Consider the following 18,029-nt stretch of genomic DNA (forward strand, 5'->3'; position numbering starts at 1 on the left):
CCTTACAGGGGTGGCAAAGCAGTTGTTGGTGGCAGTTGTAGGTGACAGTTACAGCAAGGGTGGTGCCTGGAAGTCTTGGGCCTAAGAGTGGTTAAAATGAGGTTGAAGTTCCTTAGGCTCTTCTGTACTTGATAGGGTCCTCCTTTCCCAGAATATTGATGTGGTATCAGATTTTAATAGTGACCTGTAAGGACTTACAACTTGACTGGAGGTCTTCTGAAGTATAAACCTGAACACCATGTAAGTACAGAAAAGGAGTCATAGTTCTTGAACCATAAAACGTGTGATAGCATTAGTAGTTTGGTTTAGCAGGTTCTAGGTTAGATGCTGCATACCTAGAGGCTTGGGGGGGAAAAACCCCCACACCCCAAACCAAACCAACCAAGCCACCAAAACAAAACCCCTCACCAAAACCAAAGAAACAAAATCCAACCCAACAAAAAAAGCCAAACCTCTGAAGGTTCATGGTCTGTAAAGGGTACAGGTTCCATTTGGGGATTTGAGAGAGGCAAGGAAATGGTTGATCCAAATGGCAGCATTTATACACTAAATTAAAATCACTCTTCGTGTGCTGGATTTTAAGAACTGCTGCCTGCTGTATATGTAAACGTGGTGGAGCGGAAGTGGACAAGACTCTGTTTAACTGTGTGCAGAGTTTACATTCTCCTTAGGCAGGCTTGGATTACAGAATGAAATGGCCTTTTGATTATGTTGAAGCAATAATAACATTGCACTGAATTTCTGCTTAGAGATGACGTTTTAGTAGTGTGGAAAAGCACCCTCGGATAATTGTGGAGCAAGCTGTAGCTGAATTCGCGCTGTGGCAAGAAGCTGCTTAAAACTGAATGCACATTTCCTGTTGTCTAGTCACATGTGCTCACAGATCCACAAGTGTAGACAAGACTTTTCCTGCTTCAAGGAGGTTTGAAGAAATCTGTGTGTAGACAGTAGTAAGTGTCTTGTCAAGAGCTGAGTATCATTTATTCTCACGGTGTTTATACTAATAAAACAGTGCATTATTTGCAGAGGAAGAAAACATCACCTCTAACCTGACCAAAGGTTTTGTATTTAGAATAGGTAGAGCCCAAACACTTTGCTGAATTGAAAACAGAAGCAGGTAACAAATACTGAGTGCTCCTGTTCCGAGCAGTTAAGAGGTGACCTGTCACGCTAGTAGCCCAGCCTACTTTTCCTTTCCTCTGCTAAGGAATCTTCAGTTGACTGACTGCCTCAGGAATTCTCTAGCAAACTTTCAGCTTAAACTGCCTCTACTTCAGGCTTTTTGTTTTACTGGAGGTATCATTGTTATTTTGGCTGGGAATATATGCACTGACAGTGGAAGGGAAACTTTTGATGAGGGCTGGAATTAAGTGACACACCAGAAAAACAGTGCTGTGACAATAATACTAAGCTGTTAGCTTGTTCTCCTTGAACCTACTCCCTTCCTCTTCCCCCCCCCCCCTACCCAATGCCAAATCCAAAGGGAGAGCTTGATTTACATGGAGCTCTGAAGACAGTGTTAAGTCCCCTTTTAAAAATAGGTTCAGCTTAGCAGGGGTTTAGCGTGTTGCACTTGTTGCTTGCCTAAGCTGGGAAGTAGTGTTTATTAGCTTTTAGAAAACACTTGTCATGATCACACCTCCATGTGTTCTTAAAAGTAAGTTTAAGGCCTCTTTTTGTGCAATTAGTGCAAGCCAGACAGTGCACTTGAACCTGCTTTTAAAAAAACTTTAACTGGGTGAGTCAACTGCATGACTTCAGAGTGAGCTGCTTTTAAGTGTTTGTGGGACCTCTTTGTCTTGGATGTCTCTTTAAAAAAAAAGTTAATTTACCCATTTAATCTGTATAATCTCATTAAGCCTGTTTATGGTTAGCTTGTGTTTCAAGTGTATACGTATCTGGTAGACCTGAAATTGCTCCTTTGGAGCAGTTTTTCTAGTGGGTGAAATGTTTATGTGTACTTGGTGGCTAATTCTGTTGGAAGAAGTGGAGAATGCTGCTGATCGATAGATCTTGTGGCTTGGAGGGAGTATATCTGTATTTAATATTCTTCAAATTTGTATGTCTATTTAATCTTCAACTATGGTAGGATTCTTGTGCGAAGGTATGAATTATTCGTGTTTGTTATGAGTAGTATGTCTAGAAAGCAGCACATTTTACGGCCCTTTGAAGATACACTGCCTGCACTTCTCAGCGCTCAATCTTTCATGAGCAGAAGCGCGTAGGTACAGTATACAAAGTGTTGCAGTATTCACGGAAAGCACTGAAAAACCAAAACCTGCAAGTTAACGAGTGCTTTCCAGCTCTTAGCGGGAAGGAGAGAAGGTGTACCTGGGCGTATGTGTACAGGCCTTTAAGCAATGTCAGGAATTGCTGATGGCAAGTCAAAGCCTTATTTTTTCAGATTTCCAGCTTCTGTTGTTTATTGTCACGACCTTAGTGTTTCTTCAACTAGGTGTTCTATGTAATTATAATGTTTATTATAAAGTCAGATGTCGGCTCACTTGGCTGCGTGCTTAGGCCTGTAGCATGCGGAGTGCTTTGCTTGTAACTGCATCCCTTGTCTCAGTTCATTATCTGTTAATGGTACTCGACATGACAGGGTCGTTTTGATAAATGGAGGCTGCCAGGAAAACTGGGCTGGATTTTCCATGCGATGGAACTGAGCTTTATTTCGCTGTATAACACCAGATAAGTAACGCACGCTGGACCAAACGCAACGATGTGTTGTGCGAGGTCTGTTAGCAATTGTTCCCAAGCCGTCAGTCAGTGGATCTCTGCTCAAGCCCGCTCTAGGTCTTTCTCTACGGTACATCTGCCTAACCCTTGTGGAGGTGGTTTTTGCTTGAGTAGTCTCAATGAGTGACACAGACACAAAACCCAAGTTTGGGGTTGTTTTTTTTGCCTTTTCAGACATGCATGGTTTTAGTTTTGGTGTTAAAAGAAATGCTGTTGTAAGTTTATAATGTTGTGACTAGCAAAGGTGTATTTCATGACCAAGGAAAGATCTTCTTTGTTTATAATCCATTTCCAAAAGACAAGATAAAAAATCCCTGTTGCAAAATGGAGCTTGAGGCTGTACTCTGTGCGTGGTTTTTTTTTTTTTATTTTAGTCTATGAAATGGGGGCAGATCTCCATATCTCATAGGAAAGCCAATTAGTGAAAGTTCGGTTGTTTCTGATGCCAGTGATTGAATACTGTAGCAGTTCTGTTCATTCAAGAATCTCCAATATGCTGTATAAAAACAGATGGGACTTCAGCTGATTTCCCTGCCATCTACCACACTGCTGAATTCTGAAGTTGGTTTGCCTTGGATTTGCAAGACGGTGTCTGAGATTCCAGAGTACTCTCCAGTTCTGTTGCTGTGTTCAAACGGCTGGATGCTGTACTCTGCGCTGTTTGAGCAACTTTCGCCCTAATGGGATACACAAAATTCTACAGATACACTTTTTAAAAAAATTTGAGTGCATTTTCCCGATATATACTGACTTTTAGGGTTTGTGGTCCAAGCTGGCTGGGTCACCACTCCTAAAGGGATAAGGTGGTTTTGAACAATACCATCAAACCAGGGTATTTTTCAAATAAATGGAACTTGGCCTGAATGAACTTACTGCTGGAAAGCTCTTTTGGAAGTCATTAGAAGTAAACACTCATTTAAATACACACTGGAGCAGTAAGTTCCTTTCTATGATTTGCCAGGTGTCAGGCCACATTTGATTAGAAAATTGAAGTGAGGATAAATGCAATGCAGTTGCTTTGTACTGACTTCAGGATTGAATTTCAGCTCCGGCGGGTTTGGAGCTATCACACGGCTACTCGGTTACAGAGCTTATTTTTGAACCAGGTCTTTCGAAGATAGGCTCCTGTTCAGAAGCTGTTGTACAATGGATATTGCGGGAGCGAAGCTTGTGCTGCACACCATCTTCAATTTGTATTGATCATAGCAGTCTTGCAGTGTGGCAAGGGCATTAGAATTAATCAGCTGCCTCAGCTCTGTTAGTGGGTTTAGGTAGCTATTTCTAGAGAGTACGGAATAAATTTTGACTCTTGGACCTTTGTCTTTTGAAGGACTCCCATGCTATAGTACAAAACATGGTAGAAATATCTATGGATAAATAGAGGGAAAATACACAACTACAAATAATTAACAGCATCTGGAAAGAATAAGTTGGCAGACAGTACTTGAGGGTGCTGCTCTAATTAACTGGGTCTGTGAACCTTGATGATTATTTTTTTTTTATTTTTTTTTTTTTTAACTTGGCTTTGTAAAACCAGCTCTGAGAAGGTGTACTCCCTTATTTACTTTATAGGTAAAATACTACTGCATGGCTAGGAAATGGATTTGCTTGGCAGGGAAGAAGGGTACGTTGCCCTGAGGTAATGGATTACATAGATGACTTGTTTTGCATGTTATTCTGCAAGGGAAATAGCAAAGCTTTGCTCTGAAATTAAGTTGGTACTAGCAGCTGAAAGGTCACGGTTGTGGTGTTAAAGAACAGTGCAAGACATTGTGGGGTTCAGACAAGTTACAGGTTTGCATGAAGATCCATAGTAAGAGAATAAGTAGTCATTATTTAAAAAAATTTGCCAATTAAATACAATTAAAAGGAACATGTTTTGCTGAGCAGATGAATTTCTGTTTCTGATGGGGGGAGGGAGGACGTCGTAGAAAGGATTTTGAACAAAATGGCTTACTAATTGAATACACTGCAACAAAATCCTTGTGTAGAAGTGTCTTTTAATGTGACACTGGACAGGCATCTCTTTCTTATCCATCTTAGGAATGAATGCTGCGTGTGGATGTGTTCCCTCCACCCCTCCGTTTTATCTGCATTTTCCCCACCCCCTGTGTGTTTTGATCAGCGGTCGTAGAGGCGAGGCGGGCTCCTTGCATTAATATTCCTGGCTGCAGCCCGGGGATGTGAGCCGCTGATCACTCCCGGGGATGCTTTGCCTCCTCGCTGCCTTGCTTGCAGATGCATTTTCTAGCGGACCACGCTATTAAAGAGCTGCCATCAATCACGGGGCTCCCGGTTCCGGCTCGGCTGTGCGGGGAGGAGGCAGAGGCGGGCCGCCGCCGGGGGAAGGAGCGTGTGTCTCCGTGTGCCTGCCCGCGCCCCGCCGCCTGGACCGGGGAAGCGGCGCCGGGCCGGGCCGGTGCGTGAGAGCCGGGCGGGGCGCGGCGGGGCGCGGGTAGCGGGGGGCCCGGCGGGGCCGGGCGGCGGGCGGGTTCCGCGCCGGGTTTTCCCCCGCGCCGCCTGCCGCCGCCGCCGCCTCCCGGGGCCGCGCGGCGCGGCCGCCTCCTCCCGCTGCCGGGCGGGGGCCGCGGCATGTGGCGGCGCCCGCAGCCGCGCCGCTGAGGGGGCGGCCGGCCGGGGCGGGGGCGGGCGGCGGGCCCGGGCGACGCCGCTCGCTCCGCCGCCTGCTCCGCACCCCGGCCCAGCTGCTGGGCGGCGAGGCGGAGGGGCCTCCTTTTGTTCACCAACTGCGCCTCCGCGTCGCCCCCGGCCCCCGTTTCCTCCCGTCCTCTGCCCTCCCCTGCGCCCTCCTCTTTTCGCGGGGTCCAGCGCGGCGCTGGGCACCGCGGCCGCCCCCCCGCCCCCTCCGCAGGCTCCGGAGGAGGAGTAGGGGTTTGCCGGGGTCAGGCTGTAAGAGCCGCGGGGATTGCAGCCGAGTTGTCTTTGCCCGGCACCTCCGAGAGCTGCGGAGCCTAAGCCCGAGGCTGGCGGTGAGTGCACCCCTCGGTGCCGAGAGCGGCCGGACCTTCGCCTTGGAGTTGGTGGAGGCCCCAGAGCGGCAGGGTTGCAGAGAGGGGATCGAGGATCTGCTTGTAAAATGACAGACGAGGGTCAGTAGAGGGGGTCTCCAAGCCAGACTGGTCGGGTAACTTTGGTGCCTTGTGCACACACGTTGTGTTGCCAAGAGGAACATTGTTAGGGTTGCTCCTAAAGTTGACTAACTGTTACTTAGCCAATGCTAACACAGAAAACACCTGGATGGAGAAGAAGCTTGACTTAATTCTCTCTTCCCCTTTTGGCTACTCCAGTTTTTTTCAGAAAAAGTTGGATCCACTTGGTAGGTGAAGCAATAGTTTTTATTGGCCTGAGAAGTTCAGAATGCTTTAAGACTGCCGGGTTTTCTTTCCGTAACAAATGCTTTACCTCTGTGTTCTAAATATAAACAGTTAAGCTAAACGGAGTGCTGCGTTTAATTCTGTTTTCTTTCAGCAAATGAGATAAGGATTGCATTTTCCCTCTCCTGAAAGAAAGTACTTTTTCAGTGCACTTGATAGAATGGAATGCCTTTGAAGTACTAATTGGTACGGTGTGTGGTGTAACTTTTTTTAGCGATGTTTAATCGTGTTTTAAGATAGCGACAGGAGACCTGCTTGGCCACTTTGTTTCCTGAGGAAGAAACCAGCTCTGCTTTGTTTTGCAGTTGGTTTTAAGCTCCTCTCGAGTGCATGTGGCTCTGCGCTGCACGGGGCATTGTGTGCCTGGATGGCCTCCTCCCAGCCATATGGGGCTGCTTGCATTGCATGGGAATGGAAATGGCAGTTGACAAGGCGGCTTAATTGTGTTTCGTGGTTTTTTTTTTTGTTTTGTTTTTTAAATTTAACATTAATGTTAGGCGTGAAGGAGAGGAAAGTTGAGACTAGAAACCTAGTGAGGTGTAGTTTCAGATGCTCCACCGGTATGTTTCTTCTGGAAACTCAGTTGAAGTAAACTGGATTTAAAACCCTACAGCCGAGCACTATTCCGCTGTAAAGCCGTTAATCTGCAGGCAATTAGTTCCAGACGTGCAACCAACTCCGCATTGTTGTCAGTTCTTGTTCTTACAGGCGATCGCGCTTTTGAATATTTATGCCTCGCGAATATCGCAAGACAGACGCTTTCGGTGCTTAACAGCAAGTTGAGAATTGTGTAGGAGCAGCATTTAAAAGCTTGTATTTGTTTTTCCAAGCCTGCCGTTTCGCCGTGTTCGCACTGTTGTGCAGAGCTCTCCGGGAGCAGCGGAAGGCGTGCGGAGCAGCGCGCATTGTGCTCGGGCGCGCTGCCTGCGTGCGGGCGGCTCTCGAAACGGGCTTTGATCTGCTGCACGATCGCATGGCCGAGGATTACACCATTCCCCCCCGCCCCCCGTGGCTGTTGGAAAGTGATGCATCAGCGAGTGTTGTTCAATAGCGTATTTTAAGACATGAACTGCATGTATTCACTTTAGACACGTTTCCAGAGAAAGGCAGTTAAGAATTTGTCTTGTTTTGCGGTTAGGATTTATGAATTGAGGCGAGGGCTGACGTAATCTCTCCTACCACTTCCTTTGTGTGTGTTTTGGAGTTGATAGGGCTTTGTTTTACTTAAAATAGCCAGGACTGTTTCTTAAATACTCCTCTATCTCTTTTATGCTGTGGCCTTCAGTATAAGCAGGCAACTTGAACAAGTTGTATGTGATTATGCCTCTGTGAGGAAATGGTTCCTTCCTTTTGTCACCAAGGTTCAGCGGATTGCTTGTATGCTAAGTAGATGAGACTTTAATTTTAATTAACATAATGATGTATACAGCTGTTCTGTCAGAATGCATCGACTGTCTTTGCAATTTTACTACAGGTTGTAGAGAATCTCTTGGTGTGTGTCCCAAGCTCTCTTTTGCTTACTTTTATTTATGTAAAGGTGACAAGATGGGGCTTTTGTTTCCTGATGTGCGTGGTTCATCTGCGAGAGAGCTTTGTTTTGATTTTTGCGCGTGGGAAAGAAGATAAGCTATTTATTATTAACCTAATCCTAAACCTCCTTGTTTTTTTGGGTTGAGGGGGGTTATGCTACCTATTGTTTTGCTTAAGAGTAGCCAGAAGGAACCCCTAACTTCCTAATTTTACAGGGTCAGTGATGGGTTGGAGGTTTTGGGTTTTTTTTTTTTTGGTGTACTGTGAACGAGTTCCTGCTCTAGTGATTGACCTATGTGTAGGTAAAGCACTTAGAGAGTACAAACACCCTTTATCTGAAACAAACAAACCAACCAACCACTTTTAAAGTATTGAAACAATGCAATTCCTTTTTGGCACCTGAGATAATCTTCATACTGCTGAAATTTTGATTTAATGGACCAAACTTCAGCAGGTGAAAAACATTCAGATCTCCACAAACTCAGTGGAGTTACTTCAGAATCAACTGCAAGTACAGCTTGATATCCAGCTCATAGTCCAAAAATCCCATACTGAGGACCTAAATTAACTACTTGGTAGCATTTGATAGGGTTGAGGTTTATAGGCAGAAAAAACCATCCTTCCAATAATTTTCTGCTTTGTCTTGGTAATGGGGTGCTGCAGATTTTTAGGAGGGTTGTCTCTTGCAGACATGCGTTGTATTCTTTAATGAACGTACAGCTGTATAGAGCTAGCTCTGAATGTTTGGTCAGTGTGTGTATGTTAATCTTTCCTTGTTCTGGGAGTTTTTCAAATGGTATAGAGAGATTGTGCTGATACTGTGTATGCTGAATTAGGAGCAGTTCGTAAAACACTGAAAACCAGTACTTCTGTAATTTGCTGATATATACTGATAACATGATATTTCACCTGAGATCCAGTTACTGGTAAGAAGACAATTATGAAGGCAGAGTGTGGAAATAGGTATCACATGTTAAGATTATCATGCAATGCTGTTTTGGCCAAGTGATGTTCAACTTAAGGATATTTCTTTGCAGCATTAGCCTAGGCTCTGACAGATGAATGGATGAAAAGGTGTTGGTGGGCGTTGTTACAGGCCCCAGCTGTTGGCCATATCTCTCTGGTGGCCATCGTTACCCTTGTTCCCAAAGCAGGGCTGTCTAAACTGGGAGTGAAACTTGGGTTTGAACTGCCACTGTTCTCAGCCAGACATATCTAGTTAAAGAAATTCTAATTTTACTTTAGCTGAATGCACCAGGCAGAAAACAAAAGCAATTCAGGAGCGAAGTTGCGAGTGGGTCTGAGGGTGTGCGTCTTTCTAAGGGTGAGATAGTTGTTGGGGACTTGGCTTTCTTGGCTCCATAGCTAAGAGATTCAGAACATTGGGTAGAACTAGCAGCGTTTTCTAGGCGTTAGGAAGCAGAAATTCCATATAGCCTGTGGTGTTTGATGCAAATGCTCAGCACTTTCATCTCTCTAAATGCTGCGGAGTAGTGTTGACTGCTTTACTGAAGTGGTCGCTTACAGATGTGATTGGGTCAGTCAACAAGCCTGCATATTAGTTTTCTTAATTTTTGTGAGCTGTGATGTCTTTGTCAAGATGTCTACTTCTTGCTTTAAAATATTTTTTTTCTTTTGAACCTTGTGTATTTAAAGTGTAAGACTCAGATCAGTAAATGACACTGAGTAGCTCTATTTTGCATTTTAAGGAGGGAGTAAGAGAAATGGTGTCTTAATCACTGTAGTCCTAGAATAGAAAGCTACCTGATACTCTGATGTGAATCTCTAATATTGATAGGCAATCGCATGAATCTTTAAACAAAGTTTTTCATCTTTGTTCGCAGAACACTGAACATTGCTTTAGAAATAGGTCTGTCCGAGGGACAGCAGAAGTGGCTTTGGTGTGCGAGGGGAGGTTTTTCCAGTCTTCTGATCTTACGCATCACTGAGCTGCATGTAGTGTGGATAGAAGCATTCAAGGTAATGAAGATGGGCAGGCCTTTTCTTGGAGTAATTTACTAGCCAATAACATGTAGATTAATGGGCAAGTATTTTCTAATATGTATAAAATCAGACTATTTCAGAAGGGGCATTTTAGGGAAGAAAGGCTGTGTCAGGGAAACTGGAATCATAGTTGGCATAGTTCAGACTGTCACGTCAACTGGACCTTGCTTAGCCTTGCTCTTTGTTTAACTGTTTCTCACGTTGGTGTGTGTATTTCTCACAGAACAAATTTCTCTATTACTAAAGAAAGCAAAATGATGTAACACTGTGTTAAGTAATAAACGACAGGACCCATGGAAAAACTTCCTATTTAAGCTAGCTTTCTGTTTATTAAAAACACTGTGAAGCATCTTTAAATGGATCAGAGGGAAATCTGTTTTTTATACTTCAACTTTCTTAACAGAGGTGAAATTCTTTCCAGAAGAATGGGCAAAAATAATATTTATTCCAAAGTTTGCCTGGGGTAGTGGTTTGAGTTCTGACCTTTGGATACAAAGTGAGAACAAATAGTGTTGAAAAATGTAAATGATTAAAACAAGCTGGCCTTCTTTAGGAAACTTTTTTGTCAAGTTTTGCCAAGAAGAGGTCTTGGTGATTGGATAAACATTTTACTACTGGAATAAATAGTATTTGATTGTGGTGTGTAGATTTTTCTTATAACCACATGGGTTGGTTTTTTTATGTAATGGTCGGTTTGGAATTCGGTCTCTTTCATGTTAGCAAAGGCACAGGAGAAATGGTGGCTGTAAATTTAGCATTAACAATGTCGCTGTATGCTTTCTCTCGGGAAGTAATGGCAAATTTTGAAAGTGAACTTGCTTTGATTAGGTTTCTCTGAAAATGGATATAATTTTCATATAAGATGACAATGCCGTGTGAGATAACAAATCGGGAATGTATTGGTATCGGTTCCTAGAAGTTAGATACTTGCAGATTTTTACAGTCTTTTTTTCTTTTTTTAATGAACTGACTGTGCAAAGCTGTATGATGGTAAACCTTTTATTAAAACCAACCAATCTTGCTATAGATACATTGCTGCTTCTGTAACACCAGTTTTGTACACGTAATAAATTGTCTTAGGTGCTGATTTGAGTTTTCTTGAAACCAGCAATAAAAAAAGGCTTTGGTTTTGACAGTGTTTTGTTTGTGAATTTGCTTATTTGTAGAGATCAAAATGATTTGTTTTTGAAATAAAGCTGATTTTTTGTTAATAGGCAATAAGTGTTTCGGCAGCATCTGGAGTCTGGTAAGCTTTTATTCTGTTTAGATATTTAAAATTAAAAGCTCTTAGTAGTTTGAACACTATTGTCAGGATTTGCGTGTTAATCTTGTTTTAGAAGATCGGGGCCTCTCTTTTGATCATTGTTGTTGGGAACTGGAGAAAGTGCAGAGAGTTCAGCCATTACATTAGAGATTACAGAACTACAGATTAAAATATCCATTCTTGTTCATCTAGGTAGTAAAATGATGGTAGTAAAAAGTTCTAAAACTTAAAAATGACGTCGCTTTAGGTTCTTTCTTTACTGCGAAGGTTTCAGCCCATTAATCTAATCAGTCTACAAAATCAACATACTTACCTAAAGCAGGACCAATATGTTACTTCCTCTGACTGTGGGAAGTTCACAGCCTTTCTGTTCTTGCCAGCTGGCCCCCCCGTATATTGCCTGGAAAACTGTAGAAACCCAGCAGAGAGGAGTAGGTATTTTAACCCAAGCAAAAATTGGGCCTGGGAATGTAGTTATCTGTATTTTTTCATGTTGTGAACTTTCTTGGATGTAGTCAGTGACTGATGACTAAAAGTGGCCTCAGCAGGCAGTTAAATTACAAGACTATGAAAATGACTGAGCCGTAATAGAAGAGTCAATACAATTCAAGCACTTAAGGTTGGGGACTTCTAAAAGAAGTTTGACATAGTAACAGATCCCTGTAGAATTTACTCTTCCAAGCAGTCAAAACATACTCTATTTGCTCCGTTTCCTATTGAAATCTAACAAAGGAGCCAAAAATCAGATTTTCCTTTCCTGATAATAAAGCTATCCCTCTGAGATTTAGGGCTGGGAATGGAATTTTTTTTTTTAATATATATAGCAGTTCCTGCGTATTAATTGACTGCTCTTAGGTAATCTTGTATGCTGGTTTGTATGAGAGTATGTGAGGAAGAACACATCTAACCCGTGTGTTTAATATTAAACTATTGTAATTGGCTTAAGGTTGGAGACCTAGCCTGTGCTTGTACTTAAGACTGGTATAAAAGAGTTAAGAGCAGCCCAAGGTTATTAGATCATTTGGAAACTGATTACCCTTTCACAGTGTAATAAAGTAATTATGAATAGTGTATGAAAATTGGTTGCAGTCTGTTTCAACATTATGACTGCCTGTCTTTAAAAGAAATTGCATTGTCCTCTTTTGTGTTGATCTTATAATTTGCATATTCAAAGCATGTTAGATATTTGCCACTTCCAGCTGTAAATGCTAAGTAGCATTTAAAAAAACAAATTATGCCATCTGTTTGTATAGGTTTTCTGTGAGGTTTTTCAGTTCTTGATAATATTTCACCTTGGCTCTGTTCTCTTTACAATAGTACATGCCACTGTTGCTAAGGGAATTTGAAGTATGTTCTGGCCTAAACTGAAAGAATTCTTTCATGAATGGCTGTAGTTGTTGCAACTTCATCTGTTGGGAAGGTATTTCTGTGTAGCCCTGACATAAGGAAAGGTGGTGTTTGGAAAAAACCAGACATGATGCTCTACTTTTAACTCAAGTAGCACATGATCAAATGCTCCAGCACATGGGGAATATCAATGTGAATTTTTTAATACTGAAAAAAATAATAAAAAAAAAGTTTTAGCCTAACTTGACTTTGTGCACAAGTGAGATCTGTGGCTGAGTGATACAAGTTGTGACTAAAATATTGTTAATGTGAAAAATAAGTATAGCTACAACTTCTAAATTGCAACTAGGAACAGTTTACCTTGGGATTGTTTTACCTGTGCTTCCTTTGGAAGTCCCCTCCCTACTGGAAGGATGGTTTAGCTGCTTGTGAGGCAGTTGCTGATTTACTGGAATTCAGCGGTGTGCCCCGATTACAGGCACCACCTTGGCTTTTCTTCCAGCAGGGCCATAATGAGGGTGGCCAGGTGCCTGTGGTACCCTCCTGTATCGTGCCACTTTTGTCTGCTGGTACTTGAGACTCGGAGTCTGCGTTTGAGGGACTAATTGTCTGAAGTTTGCCCTAGAAAGATGTGCAAGCTCTTAGTTGGTAAAAGCAGTTCTTGTGGATTTTTAAAGCACGGATTCAGTAATATATATTAGAATGAAGCTAAAGATGTATATATTTTCTAAATAGGAATTTCATTCTAATTCATTCTAAAGATGAATTCATATATTCATATAAAGAATTCATATAAAGATGAATTCTATATTCATTCTAAAGATGAATATATATTAGAATGAAGCTAAAGCTGAACTTGAGAGTTTGACTTTTTTTAACAAATGCTGCTGTATAAAGTTATATTTTGGCATAAAGTTTTATTGACTCCGTGCTTTTGGCTGAGTGCTGTTCTTCTGAGGACATACTGTGGTATCTGAGATGCCAAAGGTAAATATAACTGTCTTGTTCTGTAACAGTCATGTGGGAGTTCAACAATGGTTTAGGATTTCAGGAGCACTACAAAATTTCTGATGGCAAAATCTTTGCTCAGTACACATCTCTCAGCTCAATTTGATGATAGAGAATTGTTGTTGGAGATAAACTATAAGCATTGTATGTCAGGTGAATAAAATTCTGAGGTCGTTCTCTATTCTGAAACCCATGCTGTGATGTGTAGTGTGAAGTTGATGTGGGTCTCGCAAGAGAGCTCCAAGAGGCGGCCAGCCTGAGCTGCTCCGTGAGCTGGGGTGGGGGTTACTGGCTGCCACGTTCCTCTTGGTGCTGTGGTGGTGGCACGAGCATCTCGCCTGGATCTCAGTGCAAAGCCCTCTGGCATGGCAGAAGCGGAAGCTTAGCATAAGGTAGGTAAGACAGCACCTCTGCGCATGCAAACCTGTATGAGCTTTATTAAAATAGTGTGAACGGACTCTCTGGCAGTAGGACAATGCCATGACTTTAAGCTAAACTGGTATGTTCGGTTTCTATCATAGGCTTTTTCATAGTGGAAAAATCAAGTCCTTACCAGGCTGCTTCAGAAGAATACCTCAGTTATTCTGCTGCAAGCTAAAGAGTGCACCACGCATAAGGCTACCTCTTCTGTGTTCCTACGTCTTTATTGAGGTTCCTAAAGACAGCTGACGCAGCTGAAAAACCCATTGAAAATATTAAACTAAGCATGAGATTCTGCAGTGTGTTTTTTGCATTGCTGTTCTGGATGTCTTGGAGTTCAAGGAAACTCCAACCAGGCCAGACGTGCTTTATAAACACTGGTGTCATTTTCTTCAAAATTGACTTAAATGCAGTTTGAACATTTGAAATGCACCAGTACCTTAAGTTTGTTTTGAGTTTGCTTTCATGGAAGTTCTAAAATATATTAACTCTCCTTCTTAAGCAGATAAACAAGTGATTTAGTCCTGTAGATAAGTATGTCGACAGATGATGAATAATAGAAACTTTCCCTGTGATTATCTTTAGGACATGTTTGAAACTTTTCCTGCCTCTTACAGCCTAAATTGTGAATGTGACGACTTAAATTTATTTTTGTTTGAAGCATAGGTCTTAATATGTGAGGAAAACAGTGGTTGTGTGGTGTTTTTTTTTGTGGTTGGTTTTTTTTGTCTGGAATTAAATAGGGATTTTTTTTTTTTCTCAGAACTCTTGCTCTGGTTTTTGCTTTGTTTGGGGGTGGTGGTGTTTTTGTTTTCCCTTTCCAAAAAGGCTATTAATTTGTGGGAGTATTTTTAAACTGTGAGGCGTGTGAGTGAAGTTATACCTCTCTAGGAAGTAATGGACAAAGAAAGAATACGCATAGCACTACTGAAAACTCATGAGGAGTTTTCCACTTTGCTATTGGGCTGAGAGCTTGATAAATATCCTCCTGTAGGAGTTTATCTTGTTCTTTCTTGGCCCTATCAATGCCATTTGATACTAAAATGCTATACATAAAAATTTATTTCATATTCTGAATAAAAAATCGTTACGTAATTGTTTTGAAGTGTCACTTATAGCAGAGTTCATTCTGATTCACAGGCCAGAGGATAATTCAGCATATGTTAAGAACTAGTCAGCACATAATAAATCTCACCATAGCTGTATATGTTATCTCATGGGAGAGGCTACGGGACTGTAGGAGAAAACAGGCTAATCCCTGAAGTGTTGGATAGATTTAATTAGGTCCCAGTTGCTTGGGTAAATGGCACTTGGTGAATTTTCCTCTGTAGTATTTTGAAAGTAGCTCTTAAGTCAGCTCCTGATTAGGTTAGTGTTTCAGGAAAAAACTTTGTGACATGACATCCTTCTAAACTCCTACTTGTTTAGTTGCTGAATGCTCATGTGCGGTAAAGGGTGGAAACTTCATAGACAAGAATCTTCAAAGGTATGTTTTTACAAGCCAAACTTTATTGCATCATATTTATAATAAATAGTGTTGATTTGTTTTGCTGTCTTGGGTTGCTAAAGGATCACCTCAGGCTTTTATTTGAAAGAACAAGGGAAATATGGTAATCCTAGTTTATATTACTGTAGGAATAAAGGAAGTCTTAAAAAGACATGCCTTGGTCACAGGTTGATTAAACACTGCTGTGAACAGTTGATGGTGCTCTGCTTAGCCTAGTGTCTTGTCCACTATGGACTGCAAACAGTTTTAGTAATCTTTTAACGTTGTTTCAGAGCTGTTACTGGTGTCTAACCTTAAAACTTTACCTTGAAAATAGTGTTAGGAATTTCATACTGCTTCATTTAGGAAAAATAACCTCCGTTTTGAAGGTATTTTCAGTGTGATACGTGGCTTGTGTGGTCTTAATTTGCATGTCATGGGGTATTAGCACGTAATTATGAAAGCTAAGGATATCTTCCTTTGGTTTTTTTTTTTTTTTTTCATGTGCTTATTCTTCTCTTTAAATGTTTCAGGCCTCTTTTTGTGAGGAATGTGTCATTCAGTACACAAAGGATAAGTAGTCCTGGATTTAAGGAGGGCAAGGCACAAGGCCACAAAAATTAAGCTTTTGTTGTAGTACGTCTGCCATCTCCCGATTACTATTGGTGGCGAATGATGAGATGTGGTGGTATTGTAATGTGAATGAGGCTACCGAATTTCATGTGGGGCTTAACAATCGTTTGCATTGGTTACTCTACACGTAATGGCTTACGGTCTGATTTTGCAACATTGCTCTCAGCAACTTACAAGATCAGACCTAAATACATTATTAAAACTATATTGCCTCATCCTGTTACATGAGATTCAACCTCTTTAGTCATACAATAGTTAAGAGTATCTACTGAGAGTACTGAAAGTGGAAATTATATTAACGTCTGGAGCGTGACCAAAGTCAGAAGTTATTTCATGCAGTGTTAAAATACTTCCTCCTGGTTTAGATTAGAAGCAGACTAATCACTTGGAGCATTTCTTAATGTCGTCTTCCTCTTCTCATGAAAGACTCGACCAGTTACAAAGTCCCTTTCAAAGGGGTTCATTAGCAGGGGCCAGCAGATTACTGATGCAATCGTTCTTGGAGCAGAGAGAGACTGCTGTTTGAAACATAATGTATAGCATAGAAACACCTAACGCGGGAGTCCTGTGAACTGGGCCTTTTTTCAAAACCAGTGCTTCAAATCTAATGAGGAATTCAACTGGTTGCTGCCCAGGAGCAGTAACATGGCTATGAAGAAGGTGAATTTTTCTGTTATCTTTGATACTATGTACATCTATTTATTTATTTATTTTTAAGAAGCAAGCTCACTGATTTCCAGAAAAGTGAACCAGACTTAAAGGAAAAAAACTTACGGAAACTTGTACGGTGAGAAGTCATACTGGATGCAAATGAGAAATCTGGTATTCATGTGTAGTATGGAAACTGGCAAGAAGAGTGTGTAGGTGAGTTCCCTGGGCTGTTTAATGTGGTCTAAATACAGTCTCTGTTTGCCTACGTGAACTTGCAAAGAACTTTCCAGTGTTGCAGGTGGTGGTGGCTGTAGGAACTGAGCAGGACTGCTATTGTTTCCTTGCTGTGGCTTTCTCAGGTCCGCAGTGCTTTGGTTGTCACTGGTTCAGTTGTACTAGGAGAGTTGTAGTAGAAGTTACTTGCTGGTGCTGGAGCAAATGTTATTGCTTTCCTAACTTACAAAGAATAATCTAAAAATGACTATAGACAGTGGTTTTTGTTAATCTGTTCTACTTCATGATCCTATGCGTTAACCTACATCTTAGAATTTTCCTTGCTATTTGTCAAAAACAAATCTGTGGGATTTGTGTCATTTCTCTCTTGTATTTAAAAACTTATGACATCAAGAGATGGAATATTTCCTAATTACCTGTTCACTGCCATTTGTTATCTTACACATTCTGTCTTAGCTGGTGATGGTATGGGAATAAGCTGGCCCCTTCTGATTAAAATGAAATGAAGCATTACAATTGCACAATGTTACACATGGAACAAGGGAATTGTGCCTTAATATTAAGTGGTGATTTAAGTCCTTACTATTTGAAGAGGCAGGAAGATAGTCAGGGACTTTGGATAGTAACAAATTTTGTTGTGATATACCTGTATGCATAAGCAGTGTAGATTTTTTTTTTTTTTCCTTAGAGTGGTAGAGATGAGGTTGAGGGGAGGAGGTGAGTGTATGCTTTCTTTCTTGCTGAGTCCTATGAGTATAGTCTGGAGACAGGCTATTGCAGGACTCCCAGGGTCTCAGCGTGACTTTGGGCAGGTTGGACATATTCATAGATGTCTAAAAGACACCTAGCTCTATTTTTGGGATGAAAATACGTTGGAAGTCAAATGCCAATATCGACAGCTTTGGTTTTTGATCACTTAAGGTCATACAAGAGATCGTATGATCTCTTGAAATACAGACCCTTTTTGCAAATACCTTTTAACATGTGTTTTGAAATCTTTAGCAAGGATATAGAAAGATAATTAGCTGTTGCATAGGTTTACTGCAAACTTATATTTAAACAAGACACCTCCGTCTCACGACTTTGTGCTTCTGCTTATTCGTTCTTGCACACAGTATCGTGTATGTTTGCTTTTTGAATAATATTCCTGCTGTCTCATAGCAGAACCTGCTCATGTAGCTAAAGAGTAAAGATCAAAGGTCATACTTCCACTAGTCAGGTTTTACTCCTTTAAATAGTAAGTATTTGTTACTGTTTTCTGTAAATGCAATAAAGGAAGTGAGCTGTAATTTTAATACATTTCAGTTGTTAAGTATTA

General features: G+C 41.4%; 1 protein-coding gene across 6 annotated transcripts in view; it reads left to right on the forward strand.

Annotated features, from left to right (window-relative positions):
* The window catches only part of RERE (arginine-glutamic acid dipeptide repeats), a 259,220-nt gene that overhangs the window by 46,277 nt on the left and 194,914 nt on the right, over positions 1-18,029 (forward strand). Inside the window, exon 1 of one of the 6 annotated variants that reach the window (XM_075520187.1) lies at positions 4,929-5,158. The exons of 4 other annotated variants lie outside the window; for them this stretch is intronic. The gene's annotated coding sequence lies outside the window, so the exon portion shown is untranslated. Of the gene's footprint in view, positions 1-4,928; positions 5,159-5,467; positions 5,730-18,029 lie in introns of those variants that run through there. One more of the 6 variants, XM_075520188.1, reaches the window with a different exon arrangement.

The sequence above is a fragment of the Mycteria americana genome, chromosome 18 (assembly GCF_035582795.1).
Source record: "Mycteria americana isolate JAX WOST 10 ecotype Jacksonville Zoo and Gardens chromosome 18, USCA_MyAme_1.0, whole genome shotgun sequence".
NCBI lineage: Eukaryota > Metazoa > Chordata > Aves > Ciconiiformes > Ciconiidae > Mycteria > Mycteria americana.